The 15,691-nt window shown below is 45.3% G+C and overlaps 1 long non-coding RNA gene across 1 annotated transcript in view; it reads left to right on the forward strand.

The window, feature by feature from the left end:
- LOC308183433 overlaps positions 1-14,846 on the forward strand; it is a 100,537-nt gene extending 85,691 nt beyond the window's left edge. Inside the window, exons 2-4 of the long non-coding RNA XR_013942438.1 lie at positions 2,268-2,372; positions 8,243-8,362; positions 13,826-14,846. This is a non-coding gene — a long non-coding RNA (uncharacterized lncRNA). The remainder of the gene's footprint in view (positions 1-2,267; positions 2,373-8,242; positions 8,363-13,825) is intronic.
- Positions 14,847-15,691: the final 845 nt, after the last annotated feature.

Below are 15,691 nucleotides of genomic sequence, written 5' to 3' on the forward strand. Positions count from 1 at the left end.
GGGGGTCTGTCTGGGGTTTCTGATAGAAACAGTAGGAAATATTGTGGCATGTTTAATTCTGCTTGTCATCGGAGACTTCGTTTTTACCTCCAGGCTTGTTTTCTTTTAGCCCAGTCCCCCGTCTCAGCTCATTCCTTTCACAGTGCACATCCCCACCTATCGCCACGCGGTGCTTACCATCGTGGTGTGTAAACACGGCGGTCTGTGCAAACCAGAAAACAAGGCCACCCCCATCTGAAGCGGAATAGAAATTTTGAGTTCCTAATTGCTGAAGCGTTAAGAAACACAGGCAAAAATATAACTTCCCTCTGCCTTAGTCCAAACCAAAGGTGCCAAGTGAAATACCCTGACCCAGTGCTGCAGATGAACGGGGGCACGTTGGGTTACCTCTCCCAGATGTGATAACATTCACCATCATTAGGTTGTCCGCCTCGCACGTGGATCCTGTGTGCCAGGCTAACACACAAGATCATTTTCTAGCCACTGAGTATGGAGGAAGGGGCACAGCACGGTGTGAGACCCCCACCGATGTCTGCACGACCCTGCTGGGGCTGCGGAGATCTCCACACCACTTCCACGCCGAGCCGCGCTTCACTGGAGGATGTCCTGGAGCCACCGCTTCCAAGGGGGCGCCTCGTTACACGGCCTCCACGCTCACGCTTTGCATAGGTGGATGCACATATGCTTAATTGGTCTCCACATGGCAGGAGCAGTTTGCATAAGCCTTCGTTAGTCTTTCGGCAAGGCTGCCGGTTCCTGTGAATGGGGAAGGAGCAGACGGGGCGTCGGGGGAGGAAAGGCTTTGTTGGCCTCGCTGCTCGTGTGAAAGAGCGCGCTTTGTGCTCAGAGGCCAGCTGTCTCCCCCTCCTTTCTTACATCCTGGCAGCAACTTTCTTCACGCCTTTCCAGGAGCCCTTGCCAGGCTGTCTCTGCGCGAGGGAGACGTGTTTGTCCTGCTGGTGCATATGCTCTCGGCTTTATCCTGGGTGCTGCCGCTGGCTCGCGCGCTGTAGGACCCGCGGGGCTCGGGGCACCCGGCCGGGTTGTGCCGGGCACGGTGCACGAGCCTGGGCTTCGCTCCCTGTAACGGGAGGGCCCAGGCTCAGCGAGTCACGGGCAGGAGAGCCACAAGGGCAGGAGACGGGGCCGGGGGGCTCTCGGGGGCGGTGGGATGCTCGGTCGCATGGGGCAGGTGAGAACCCGGCCCCCCGACAGCCGCTCCCGAGTCTGCACGTGCACCTCGGTGATGATTTTAACAGGCAGTTAGATAAATACCTGCCAAAAGTAGACTAGACAGAGCAGTCCCTGTTTGGGGGAAAAAAAAACATGGGCTAGACCTTTAATAGCCCTCTTTTCTACAAATCATTCCCAAATGAGACCCCCAAAAGGGGGCTCACCCGCCCCGTGCCACGCGAGCCAGGCGCTCCCCAGGCCCTGCTGCAGCTGCCCCGCAGCAGTAGAGCGGGGTAGGTAACGGGGGACGGGGCCCGTGCCTGCACTACAGCTTAGTCTGCAAGCTCAAAAACTTCAGTTACATATTTTAATGTGTGTAATTTAGGGAAATATGGCCCATTCCATCTGCTTTGCATTAATTTGAATGACTATTTAAAAATACAGGTTGAAATATTACAGATACTAATAATTTCTCCACATGGCTAGCTCTTAATGGATGGAGAGGAAATTAAGAATAAGACTTTTTATCAATTTTCACAGGCAAGCTTTGCCATAATCCTTTTATTTCTTTGAGAACTGTGTTTGTTTATAGGCATTTTATTTGTTTAATAATTTTGCGCTTTTTCTTAATCTTCACAGTAATTATTTCACATTCTATAAATATTTAAACTAATTTTATTCCTTATAAATATTGTTATGTTTCAACATTTTTAAAAGCTCTCCTTCTTCCAGTGAGTTTCAGCCACTTCCCAAGCATCTAAGCCTGGTAGCCTGCCGATGAATGTTCTGCCACTGCCTGTAGGACTCAGCTGACATTCAAGCCCCAAGATAATAGATAAATTTCTCTAATTCTTCCCCAGTGCATTGTTTCTCCTTGACCTGCTTTTATAGACTAGTTGGCCATTGACTTCTTGGCCACGTCCTCTGAATTGAACTGATAATGACAACATCATTCGAAGTAGAGCTTGAATATCAGTTCAGCTTAGCATCACAGTTATATTACCAAAAAAGCAAAAAAAAAAAAGCAGGGGAGTAGTGACTCAGGCATGAGTTGTAAGCCTCACTAATTGCTTGTTTATTTTTCAAAACTGCAGGTGCCTGAAGTTCCTGTTCTCAATTAATCACTGCAATGTATGGAACCTGCGTGGTAATTGCCGTTAAGCCATGCCGGCAGCTGGCTCCGGATCGCTGCAGCGGAGGTATAACGGAGCTGGGCTGGGGGAGCTGGGGCTGGTGGGGGCATTGTTTGTGGTTGTGTGAGTAGCTGGCTTGCTGCTGAGTAACCTGGCTCAGGAGAGGTCTGCTCAGAGGGTGGACCTTGAAAGGAAAGGCAGCTCTGAAAGGCGATGAAGAAGTTGGTGTGTAAGGCTCAAACCTTGCCGTGACCTTTCTGGGCCGGAGCCTTCACGTACTCTGTGTTTGTGAATGAAGGTCTCTGATTTACTTCAAACAGATCACCACGGAAAGTATGTAAATCTACTTTTCTAACCTTCCCAGGAGTTTTTGTCTGCCTTGTGGGCAGGATGTGAGAAGTGATACAGCTTTTACTGTAGGCCAAAGTCAGCAGTGTGTATGAAACATAATAATGTGGGACATGAAATAAATTGAAGGGATGTTGTATCCCCGGGTGGCAAAAAATGGTTAAATGCTGTGTGTGCTTCCCAGAGGGCTCCCTGGCGTACAGGCGGTGCTGTAGGCTCGTGGCAGGAAGGAGCAGCGGGGTACGTGGGCACCTTCCCCCCCAGCCGCCTCCCGCAGCCTGTCAGAGCCGGGGGTCCCCGGGGCTGCTCTGATGGATCGCCCCACAACCGGCTTTGCCCTCGTCGGAAGGTTCCCGGGGCCGTTTTAGCGTAGCCTCGGGGAGGTATCCGTCAATATTGCCAGGGCTCTGGTGTTGTGTGGGTGACAAAGACGTTCAGAAATCGTGGTGCTGTGTTAAATGCTGTTGTCTTCTGCAATACGTCATCGGTTTGACTTTGGGAAGGTAGCTACACGCAGATAAATACAAAGAGGAAGGAGAAAAGAGCCTGGAATACAAAGCCAGCTGGGTTAACCAACAGACGTGGGAGATGTAATCCTGCTGGAAGTAAGGATTACGCCTCGGTAGGACAGCCTAAGCTGTCTTCTTTGGGGGTAGAACAATGCACAAGGTCCATGCAATGTTACTTTTGTCAGTAAAAGCTAGCCATTTTTCTCCCAGTATGGTTAATCCAGATGTGCCCTCTGCAGCGTCCCGCGGCACAGGCAGGGCAGCCACCTCTGCTCTGAGCTTTCCGGGCAGGAGGTGCAGAGCAACCTGCTCCGTCATGACACAGCTCCCAGCCTGGCTCGACTGCTACAATAGCGGTCTGCTGGCTTTTGTGTAGACGTTGGAAGGGCAGAGGAATCCTCGTGTTGTCTCTTTTTCTGCCATTGCATTAGGAGATGTGTGCCATGCAAATATTTCAGAAGCAGTTCAGCATCTCTCAAGATGAATGATGCTCTGTAAAATATGATTATCTTTTGTAATGCATCACCTACGCGTACTGCAGCATAATTTGTAACTTCCTCCAATTTCTATATACAAGAAAATACTCCGAATACTGAGTAGGGAAAGATAAGTTTCATTAACAGCGACATTGACACTGCATATATATCTTAAATTGCTGCTCTAAAGGTGAAATCAATAGCTGCGCTTACACGAGGGCTCCGACACTTCTGAAAAACCCCACATACAATTTTTGTTTAAGATGAATGCTTCTGAGGTTTGGAAAGCTACTGTTTGCGTGAATGATCTTCCAGATTTGCTACATATTACTCATAAATCTGGAAAGAAAAAAGTTGTTTAACTCCTGTTCTACAAAAACATGGGCATTAGATTAGTGGAAGAAGGCAAACATAACAGATGAAAGCTATTAGAGCTGGCTTCGGTTCTGCTGATTTCATTCTTTGAATATTTCCAGTCTGCTAACTTAGAGAATCCATCTACTTCTGACCTTAACCTTTCCACAATGTTTATTATATTTGGGTGGGGAAAAGGAGATTATTTTTAAAACAAATCAAGGTAAGAAACAAGTTATTTGTCTGCATGTTTGTTAAATGGAGAGCTCATCCTCGTTTTAGATGACTTAGTCCACGTTTGTTAAGAGGACAGTGTTTGAGCAAGGTAAATGCAGTCCTGTGAGCAGCAGCTGAGATGATTCGGAGCCAACCAGAATTTGTTGCCATGCCCTGTGCCTGAAACCTGGTAAGGAAATTCGTTAGAGGTGGCTGATGTGAGAGGAATTGAAACCTGTGACTCCTGAGAGTCTGGAGGGTGAAACTGGGAATAAGGCATCCGCTAGAACAGAGCTGCTCCTCTCCTCTTCCTGAGGGAGGGAAGGTCCTGGGGTGCGGAACGAGGGTGCATTACGGTGTCAGACCTGACTCATAGCGCGGGGATGTGGGGCAAAGAAGGGATTTACCAAAGCTGTAGGTCCTTGGACATCTGTCACTCAAGACTGTGTAAGGTCACTTACAGGGATATGTAGATTGGTACCAAGTTACAGTGTTAGACGGAGTGCCAGCACGAGGTCAAGGTGATGGAGTTCTGTGGTGTAATTCACTTTCAGGTGTGTTTAAAGTTGGGCAGCCATTCAATCTTCTCCTTCTCCCTGTAGAGAAGGCGACGACGCGGTCTGTGAAGCAGAAGGCTGGGTTAAAAAAGGCGTCTTTTGATTATAGACGTGTGGTCTGGAGGGACATTGTGGAAACGGGTCCAGATCCGCTGACCCAGCTGCATTAGAAGTAACCTCCTTTTGTCAGGCCCACACTCAGTTTTTCTGTTCATGTTTTTGTTGCTTGAAACCACTCATTTTAGCACTTGCATGAATATTGTTGTGGCTATCAAAGACCTTGAGGCCTTTATTTCTATACATGCTATTGCCAGTAAATGTCATCCTTCCTGCACTGTGCAAGCGCTGCACTGTGCTATGTTCCCGTTTTTTTTTCCCAAAGGCAAGTTCAGAATAAGATGACAAAAGGGATACGTTAAGTAACACTCATCAATGAAGGCTGGAGTTTCAATGAACAGGGGACCAACAACTGCTACCAGGAAGAAGGAGAGGCAGAGGGATGCCAGCATTTGCTTCCTGCAGCTAAAATATTGCAGCTTCATTTTTTTTCAGCGATGCCTCTTCGATAGGCCTGTGTTCCTCCACCTCCCACCGTGGTACAATTTGTTGCCCTTTGCAAAAGGCAAGCGAAGCTTCGGTTACTCTTTAAAAACATCCAGTTGGGGTGCCACGGCTTTGATCTGTGGGCTGCTTTGATCTGCTCTCTCCGGCTCAAGCGTCCATTGGCAGATTTTATTTGATAAGAGCATTGAAAAAAGTGCACGTTCCTCACAGTCCTCTCTCTGAGGGTGGTCGAGCTCCCTTCAGGGAAGAGGGCGCACAATCCTGGTGCTGGGGGGGCTGAGATGTCGGAACTCAGCGTCAGGGAGGTGGCACGGACAGGAGGCTGGACAGAAGGCAGCTGAGTTACAGGTCTCAAGGCAGCTCTGCAAAGTTTGCCATGCTTGTTGCTTGCTGATAAAAAAAAAAAAAAATAAAATCACTGAATTGAGGCCATTATTGCTCGAACTCCAGTTTCGGAGCAGGGGAAGGAGGAGGAGAACGCAACTGGCTTCTTCCCTTATCTTATAAGCCCCTGAGCCCAGTGGTCAGCAAACTTGCCGTGCCTCGGAGGAAAACAGCGTATTTCATGAAATTCAACATCCAACTTTAGTGCCAACTTAAGGTGAAATAGATCAGTTTGATAGCGTTTCTCTTTAGGGGGGAATAAAAGTCCAGGCACAGGAGGTATCCCCAGGCACCTGCTCAGCTCAAGCAGCCCGATATTAGCACAGTAAATGTGGGAGATGAATGGGGCTTCTCCGGAGGCGCTCCCTGTGCTGAAAGCTTCAGGGCTCATGGCTTAGGAGGTGGGACGTGTGTTTGTGCAAAATTACGGGTGCCAATCCCAGAACTAAATCAGTGTTGGTGATGTTTTTATGTACATTTCTCAATGTCTCAGAAATTAAGAGTAGACTCTCATGGGTGACGAGAGGGAAATATTGTCCGTGTAACTGCAGTTCCTTCTGCTCCAGCCCGCTATTAAGCTCATTTAGCCCAAGTCGTTTAAGGCCCGTGCTCTCTTTCTTTCACCGCATCTGCCGAATTAAATTCCCTGCGCTGACAGTGATGCTTTCAAAAGCTCCGAATCAATTCTTCAATCACTCCACATTCTTAGCTGTGATTAAAAACATGTGTCCCCTAATTAAGCTAACGAGAAATTGTTAATTGGCACAAAGCCCCCCTCTGAGTGTGCTTGTTAATGTCACCATCGCTTTGACAGGAGAAGGAATATAAATGAAGGGCAGGCGGCCTTACCAGAATTCAGAATCGGACTTCTGGACGTAGGCTTTGTGTGTCAGGCAGCAGCCATCGGCCGGGGGGCAGGGAGGCAGGGAACGGGGGCTGCCTTGGCTGGGAAGGTCAGCAGGACCGAACAGAGGAGTGCCGATGTGGCGGTCTCTTCTGGTGCTTCCTCATCAAAACGTGGCACGGCTTTCCTCGCGGTCCTTCCTGCACTCCTGAATCCTTTCGAGTCCCGCCAGGCGTAAGCTGGGCCGCGCAGCTCCCCTGGTGCTTCTGGTGTAAATGAGAGGAGGAAGCCTGCCTGCGTGCTGGGCAAAACACTCCAAGGGGGGAGCCTTGGCTGGGAGCGGAGCAGCCAGGGGCTGGGTTCTTCCAGCTGCTGGCTGGGCCGCAGGGGCACTGTTCTGTCCTCTCTCCTCTCCTCTAGTTCAGGCTGGGCAGGATCAGTGCACAGCTGCCTGCCTCTGCCCAGGTACACTTGGTTTTAAATGATGCCGTACCTCAAACGAGGTCCGAAATCCCACTTTCCTAATCCTTGTCAGGTCCCAGAGGGACGTTCAAAGAGTTAACGATGATGTTTGGATGCAGAGCTCGGCTCGTCTTGGTGGATGAAGGAATCCCAGTCCTGGCACAGCGCTCGCTGCCATATGCAGCCGCGCCAGTGATATTTTCCTTCATCATTTTTCTTCTCTGTGTGTTCATCTGAGGTATTCCCGTTCCAAGCTCCTGTTCTGTCCAACACACTACCCAGGCTGTAGCGGCAGTAGTTGCCTCTGCTAAATGAATGTTTGCTAATAATGCCTTCCCGTCTGGATGCTCATCGTATCTGCTAAGCGTATTTGTCATTTCTTCCATCCCATTTCCATTATAACATAAATAACAGACAGATTGGAACCCACACTGTCCTGTGAATTGGCAGTTGCTATTTTGACCACACTGCCTTTTATTGAGCTATAATAAAGTATGCTCTTCTAAGACTGCCCTGCAATGGGTAAAGCCCAAACAGCGCTGTATGGAGAGCGTGGCTATGGTAATGAAGTTTTAGCATGTCACATCTTAGCCTGGTCTATCAAGCTGCAGCGAGGAGAGGAAGAGATGAAACAAACTGAAAGCACGCTGCTTTTATCATTTGCTTGGATCCTGGTGCTTCAGGTTGAAGTCTTCCTAAGCAAATCTATCACTTTCGAGCCAGATGCAATCACCTATTTCTTTCCATGGCTGGATGCACAAACTTCAAAAGTCAAAACTGACTGTACTCTCAGATCTTTTGATGGATGCAAGGTACCATTTTGATTACTTCTGCACAGCTGAGCAGGGCACAAATCCTGAGACACCGAAAGGAGAGTGGTTTGGGTAAACACAGGATTAGTTCACAAGCGCTAGGACTATTTTTAGCATTTATGCTCTTTTTTATTCTAAGTATATGGAATATTGCAAATAGCGTGATACCAAAAATACTGTAATGTGTGCATTTTGCTATGCTTCTGATTCCCGGGGTTGCATGAGTGTGTCTGTAGTTAAAAGATTTATAGCTCTGGGAGAAAGGTATGGTTGGGCCATGAAAAGTTATTTATCGGAGCTCTGTTCCTTCCGTACCAGGACCACTGATTGCAGAACACTTGTTTTAGAAATTCTAAAGGTCAGAGCTGCAACCTTGCCTCCTGGGTCATGTTGTTATGTGCATGTCACAGGTAATGGATGCTGCAAGGAAGCACTGGCAGAGGAGAAGCACAGGCTGTGAGGAAGGGCATCATACCTGTCCTTTGCAATGAAGCAAGAAGGAGACTGGACTACGGGTCTGCTGCTCTCAGGTATGAGAGCTCCAGGGAGTATTGATTTCTGCAGGGAATGGGAAATAACGTTTCAGATAGTTTTAATATGTTACGTAAACTACAACTCGGAAAAATACTGATCTGAAAGACCACATCCGTGTTAGACCTGCTAAGTACACCCAGATGGAAATGTATCTCAAACCGCGCACAACTGACAGATTTGTCATAAAATCTAGTCTGTTCTGTCTAAGTTGATAAGGATGCCACTCTCTGTATCACACAAGGCGAGGTGTCTCAGACAGAGAAAAGCTCATATTTCTGTTCACTGAGGTGTTGCTGACACAATTTAGCATGCAGTATCCAGCTCGTTTAGAATTCAGTGCCAACTTCATCCGCATCATAAAGTGAATCCTGTTTTACAATTCCCTTGAACATTCTCTAAATGATGGCATCTGAAAACAAGCAGCACAGTTTATATGCTGGAATTGTACTTTTGAAATTAATTCTTAGCAATATAATCCAGGATATCAGTCAGACATGTATGAGCAGAGGGACTGCAGTGCCTGGGAGCTGGGACTGGAGCCTTTACACGTGAGCCAAGAGCCGCGTGTCTGCAGCTCACCGCGTGCCTGGCTCATTTCGGGGCTCTGTGGGTATGGGGTGGGAACAACCACATGTAGGGAATGTGCATACAATGGAAGGGAAGTTTGCAAGGATTGTGTACATTGAGTCGTCAGTTGTTTTTTTTTTTGTCTTGTGGTTTGTTTGGTGGTTTTTTCATTATTATTTTTTAGGGTGGGGTGTCTTACTTTCCAGTTTTCCCAGGGAATATCTACTTGTGAAAATCAAAGGTATTCTTAGGAACCCACCAGTTATAATGATGGTGGAAGTTAGTAATAGAATTGCTGTAAATAAACAAACAAAAAACTTGAGAGATGAACTCCAGCCAGCTGGTAGCACAGTAGTCAGGCCATGCACCTACACTGGAGAAATGGTCAAGATTCCTGTCTGCTTGCCTCAGTCGTCACAAGTGAACCCCCCAGTTTCTTACCAACTGTTTGCTTTTCTTATTGTGGGTTTGTATTGACCCAGCCCTGTGGAAATCCGATTTCCGCTTGGATGCCTGACTTGCTCTAATAGTACTAACCTATCCCTAATTATCTTATTTCTAATGTTCCTATTTCCTTGGCATGCAATTTTAGCCTAAAAAGTAGATGCATGCATGCACATGGAGATTTACAACTTGTCCCATTTGTAAGTCAATTTAGAACTTTCCATATTTTAATAATTCAGAGACGAACAGGATTTCAGTGTGGCACAATCTCAGTCGCAGGAGCACCAGCAGTTGGCCAGTGATCGCTCGTCTGTGATTCAATAAATGATAGATAACTGCAAGTTAGCGCTAGGCATCTGAAGCAGGTGTTGGAGAGCTATAAGTACGTATCTCTTCTAATGCATTCTTTATAAATTATTTGCTGGGACTTTCAGCTCTGTGATGCGTCAGCTCAGGAGGGATGTGAAAAGCTGCCTTTATGCAGAGATGAAGTGATACGCTTTCATGGTAATAGTTTGTTTTAAAATTAGTTTTACATCTCATCTATTATGAAATGTGAAGATACTCTTCTAGCTACCTATGAGATCCAGGCAGTCAGGTGTGAGCAACAACAAAGACCTGCTTTCCATAATGCTCAATCAGAGTGTGCCAGTTCCTTATTTTTCTGCTTTCAAGACTGCCAGCGTGCGCGATCACGGAGAGAGCACCCGCGGGCGCGCAGTGCAGTGGCACGGCAGCTTCCCAAAGGCAGACCGGGATCGTCTGGGGAGTCTTTCCTGTGCTCGCTGTGGTAAAATTGCTTCAAACGTTTACAGGTGCTCTCCTGGTAGGAATCCCAGCAAGGTGAGGAGAATGTAGAACAACTGGGTCTTTTACAAAGAGTCCTCCTTGCTGTGCTGTAAGGAGCATGGAATCAGAGTGTTTGAATGGAAGCGGAGACAATTAAAACATGATGAGTTAAGAGACTGTACTGGAGTAAGAGCATGAATTTGTTTACGACTGATGGTATGATGGCTCTGTGGCGCATTTATTTGTTCATGTTACAGATAACTGAAAGGTAGATGGCCCTTTCGTAGGCTGTATAGCGGGTGGGGTGTCCTCCTCAGGCTTTTGTGTTCTTTCCAAGACCGGTGTCCCAGTAGCACTTGCATGGAGCAAACAAGTGAGAGCTTTGGAAGCTCTTTCTGTGCCATCGTTGGTGAGATTCTCTCCAGCTTGTGGTAGGGCACCCTACAAATGCCTCTTTTGCAGGGCAGTGCCTGAGATTTCTGTAAGGTCCCCTTCTCCTGGTGTAGGGAGAGCTGAGAACCAGCATCCCAGGCAGCTCTGCCTCGAATTGCTGCTCGTGTCTCTGCAAGACGGGCTCTGTCCTGTAAGCAGAGAGCTGGTTCACTCCTGCACCACCGCGTCGCTCAGATCCGTTCCGAGCCCGATGAGCTTGGCAGACCGGCTATAAAGTTTCAAAGAGAAAATCGTGTGATTTACTCGTCTGTGACCAATGAATTTCATGCAATTATTCCAAAACTCTATCTGCATTTCTATCTACTCTTTGAAAACAAATGGAACTCATCAAAAAGAAAAAAGATGGAGCCAGCCCACTGAATGGTTCAGAGGCAAGAAAAAAAAGTGTCACTCTTTAATGCAACTTGTCCCTGATTACACGATTGTTCTGTTCTGAGTAACTCAGGAAGATTATGGTAAAAAGCAAGGGATTAAAAGGAGACTTTGAGTCAAGTAATTCTTTTGCTAAAATCTTGGATAAGTGCTTTCAGTTTTTCAAAATATTTGGATACCTCTGTCTTCTACTGTCTCCTGTCTTGATCCAAAATGCTGAAATTCCCTGACAGGAAAGCCTGCTTTTGTTCCATTTCCACATCAGTTTTGGAGAAAAGTTTCAGCTGCCGTTTGAAAAACCTCCGGGTTTCTACAAATACAAACCAAGGGAGTATGCTCTGGTTTCAGTTCCACTTCTGATTATCGCTTAGTGTTAGGGGTGCCGTTATCAGCACGGAACATTAGGGCTTCTGGACTTCGAGGGGTTTTTGTGAAATATCCTTTTGTGTTAACTCTTCCTAAGAACTTCAGATTTTTCTTCAGCTTAAAACTTTGTCACTGCTGCGTGTCTTTCTGCAAGTTCTCGGTGCTCTCTCCAGGCTGTCAGCGTCCCTAAATCTGGCTGGGATTCCAGGGGCTCGCTCTGTGAAACAGAGTTGTGGCCTAAGCTTTGCTTCCCAGCTGGAGGGGCTGCAAACTCCATTTAGGAAATGGAGCTACTCACTGTAAGAAAGAGATCTATCCATTTTTCTTCTGGTGTTTAGAAGAAGTACCTGTTGCAGCTGGGTAATGAAATACCTCGCGGTCCTGGTGGTGGAAATGAAGATGATGAGCACGTGAGAGCAGCCCAGTGAACGTCACCGGCCTTTCTTAAGCTGTCCCCGTTTGTTCCTGGTGGGATGTGGTCTGACACCCAAGAGTGTCACATGCGGAAGAACTGAAGGAAGACTCAATCCCTCTAGCATGAAAAAATAACTCGGTACATATTTGAAACACCTCATATTTCATTCCTTAAGCTAGTTATTCTAGCCCCCATGCTCAGAGCCTTTTCACACACGGATCCCTAGGTAAACAACCAGTATCTAATCTAATGATCAAAGTGCTTTAGTTAATTTGTTTATTCAATTTGCTGGTAGATACACACCAGAAGAGCCTTCCCCTCTTGCACTCACATGGCTCAGAGGGCAAGAAGGAAGCAAATGGAGAATGCATAAAAATGAGTGTTACAGCGGGCACGGGTGGGAAGAAATGCAGTTAGGAGGAAATTGCTGAGCACGAACAGTGGATCCTGCAACTTTTACCAGGGTAGAATGTACAAAACTTGCTAATGCTCGTGTGGCACATCCAGTTATTCTCTAATGATTTCTATCGTTTTTGTGAGTGGTAATGCATCTTCCTTTATATATTTACATATATATACACATACATTCTCAAAAATGAAATGTAATTTCTTGGATAGTGGAACTATCTGTAAAGGTAGATGCATGTGCTGTTTTTTTCCTCTTCCCTTTCATAGTCATAATGCATTTCATGATTTCTTTGCTTTACAGCATCCTTTTAAAATGACACATTTTATCAATTCTCTGGGTAATATTGATGTTTTGCCCTTTTAAACATGTCATTTGATTTTCTGATGTTCCTCTCCTATTCTCCATCTGTTTTCTTGTAATGCTTTCATTTGGTGGCAATTTCTCATTGGGTCCCTGTAGGTTTATTCCAGGAGTTGCCTTGAGCATATTTTTCTCGTGTTTTGAAATGTCTGACATGCGACCAGATTCCTCCAGTGTGTGAGTGGTGCAGGCACCGGTCCTGTCCTCGCTGCAATCTTATTTAAGTCTTTCATCATGAAGAGCACATTTTCTTGCCTTCAAGATCCCTGTGGATTCAATCAGAGAACAATTTTTAAAAGCAAGTGAGGAAAAAAACCACCATGGTATTTTAGATTGTGGACATGGTTTGTGTGGCTTTGTTGGAGGTGTTCCCTGGAAAAAAAGGAATCCCGAGGTATCAGAAAAGGATAGGGAAGCCTGTGCTTTCTCCAGTCCTCCTCCATAGTTTGACTTTGAGTGTTCTTGGTGTGATGATTATGGGACACTGGTGCCAGTGCACCAGTGCTGCTGCGCTGCTCAGGATAGCTATTTCCAAAAAATATATGTTCATAGAAAATATGGCCAGATTTCAAATTGATTTGGCATGGATTTTCCTTTACATTTTCAAGCAGAATTTGGAAAATATCTGAAAAGTTATAGAAAAGTTATTTGAAAAATTAGGGAAACACTGATGTTGAAGCAAAGTTTGAAGGGGGGCTGGAGAGGTACCCCAGCTTCCTGACTTTTGGGACGAGCTGCCCTGAGAACAGGGAATATATCTCAAACACTAAAAAACCTAGCTCCTTTAGTTCTGCTATTTTAAATGTCTCTAGACTTTTTTGTTGTTGTTTTTGGAATTTAGGTGTAATAACTGCGGGTTTTTTTCTATTTCATTACCTTTGTTATGGCTGACAAGCTGCAGCCGAGGACCATGTATTTACTCTTGGTTACAAAGGAGAAAAGTTTCCTGGAATTAGTGGAAATTGTATCCATGTGTGAAAACTCAGCATTTGGGATCACTGTGCCCATTATCCACCAGTGAGTGTAATAGGTTTGAGCAGATTTTTTGTCTCGGACTTGTGAATGTAGCTTCCAACTGTTTGCTACTAAATAGCTCCTTCAGAAATAAATCCAGAATTATGTTCTGTGTGTCTTAATGTGAAAGCTGTGTGTGTATGAGAGATTTTCCAATATGGTTTAAACAGCCCAAGCTGATATTTTTTCAATAGTTTTTCTAGCGGTCTAAGAAGATATTTAGATATGTCCAGTATATAACCTCCATATCATCTCAAATGGTCTTTCCAGGTCTGTACTTATCCAGGCTGACTTAAGGGACAAATGATGTTCAGCTGCATTAACACAGCAGATGGAGCATTATTCCAGCCTGGACGGCAGGAGAACAGAGTTTACCTCCAGACTCAGCAGATGTCAATTTATATTAACGAGCAATGGCAACACACAATATATTTTATTTTCCTTGTAACCTGTCTTCATTACAAAACATCTGCATACTTTATATCCCGTTCCAGATGTTTAAAATTAATGCTGTAGCAAACAGCTCACATTTTGTCTTTCACTGATTTTTTTTTTTTGTCAGCATAAAAATTAGGTCTGATAAAAATGAAAAACCTAGTGATGGTTTTCACTGTGTTTTGGAGAAAGTCTGTATTACACTATCAATTTCAGTAGCACAGTGTGCTAAAAGGAGCAATAAGACAAGACTGCTTGTCACATATTTATGAGCTTATGAACCTTTTGCTGTCCCTTTTGTTATCCCTTCCCTTGGCAGTGCACTGAGACTCTGAACCCTGAATTAATGCAGAAAGGATGAAGATCTACTTTCTAGTACATACGTCCAGGGTACTTGGCAGTTTGTAAATGTCACTACTGGAAACAGGGAAAAGAAGTCGTGTGGTTGTAAGCCATTGAGTCTGTCATTGTCACAGGCTTAGGAGAAAATGCATTGAACAGTAATGAGTAGCAGGTAAAGGACATTAAGATTAAAGGAACTTATATTTTTCTTTATCTTCACAACAATCTACAGATGAATTTCCTAAGGGTGCAAGGGGCTAAAGATCTTTCTTACCCAATAAGCTGTAAATCCTAAAGCCAGAGACCTCGTGGCTGGCCTGAAAAGAGCCTTTCATGTAAATACGCAGGGCCTGAAAAATGGCTGAAAATTTATTCAAGGAATAATTACAGCAACGGATCTTGAGGTGTTTTGTGGTGTCCTTCATTTCTTATTCTTCAAAGCTCTTTCTATGGCAGAGTATCTTATTGAACCTATGGGAAGCAAAGCAGCTTATAGGTCATTGTTAGAGAAGAATAGTTCACCTAATTATGAAGGGCATCTAGGGAAGCGGATAGAACTAACGTATACATTCACGTGTGTGTATTTTTACACTCCTGCTTATATATGCATGTACATTTATGTGTATACATATCTGTGCATGTATATACAGCTGTGCACGTGCGTAGGTGTGTAAGGTCCCATCTCAATTACCCTGAAACCACAAAACTGCCTGTGCTAAATGGCACCCAGATGCTCAGGTGAGCTGACTCAGACCAGTTTCGAGGCTGATCTTCATCTTCGTGTACAGCTTTAGTTCTGGTCCAAATGAATTTGACTTCTCTTAACCTAGAGGAGGAGATGCATGCCTTCCCCAGAGGCAGACTTGCACTGCATTCTTGTATAGGCCCGGAAAAGAAATATATCTTTGTTTAATTTAGTGTGACTTGATTGTTGACTCAATTGCAGGTCAGCAGCATACCCAGGAAAGTCATATAAATCTTTTTCTCTGCCGTGTGGGGGAGAAAACAGATGGACACTAGAGTATATTAATGTTCATTCTCCTTGGGAATCAATAGGAATCTATATTTTATAAATGGGTCTACTAAACACAAGAGAAAATTCATGAAGCAGAGATAGAAAGAGGGAGAGAATGAAAAGCCAGCTAATTCCTTTCAGACTACTGATTATTATCAGCATCCTTGAGACATATGTCCATTGAAGGCCCGGTACGGCAGAAGGCAATGATTCCGCATTTATTTTTTTGCCTGGACTGATTGCATTAGCTATGCAGAAACATCAGGCCTGATCCTGTTATTTCTGGAGTACCCTCAGCTCTAAATGACATTTATCACCTCTAGGTACAAAGCTGCTGTTTCTTA

This window comes from Anser brachyrhynchus (assembly GCF_964034855.1).
Source record: "Anser brachyrhynchus genome assembly, chromosome: 27".
Taxonomy (NCBI): domain Eukaryota; kingdom Metazoa; phylum Chordata; class Aves; order Anseriformes; family Anatidae; genus Anser; species Anser brachyrhynchus.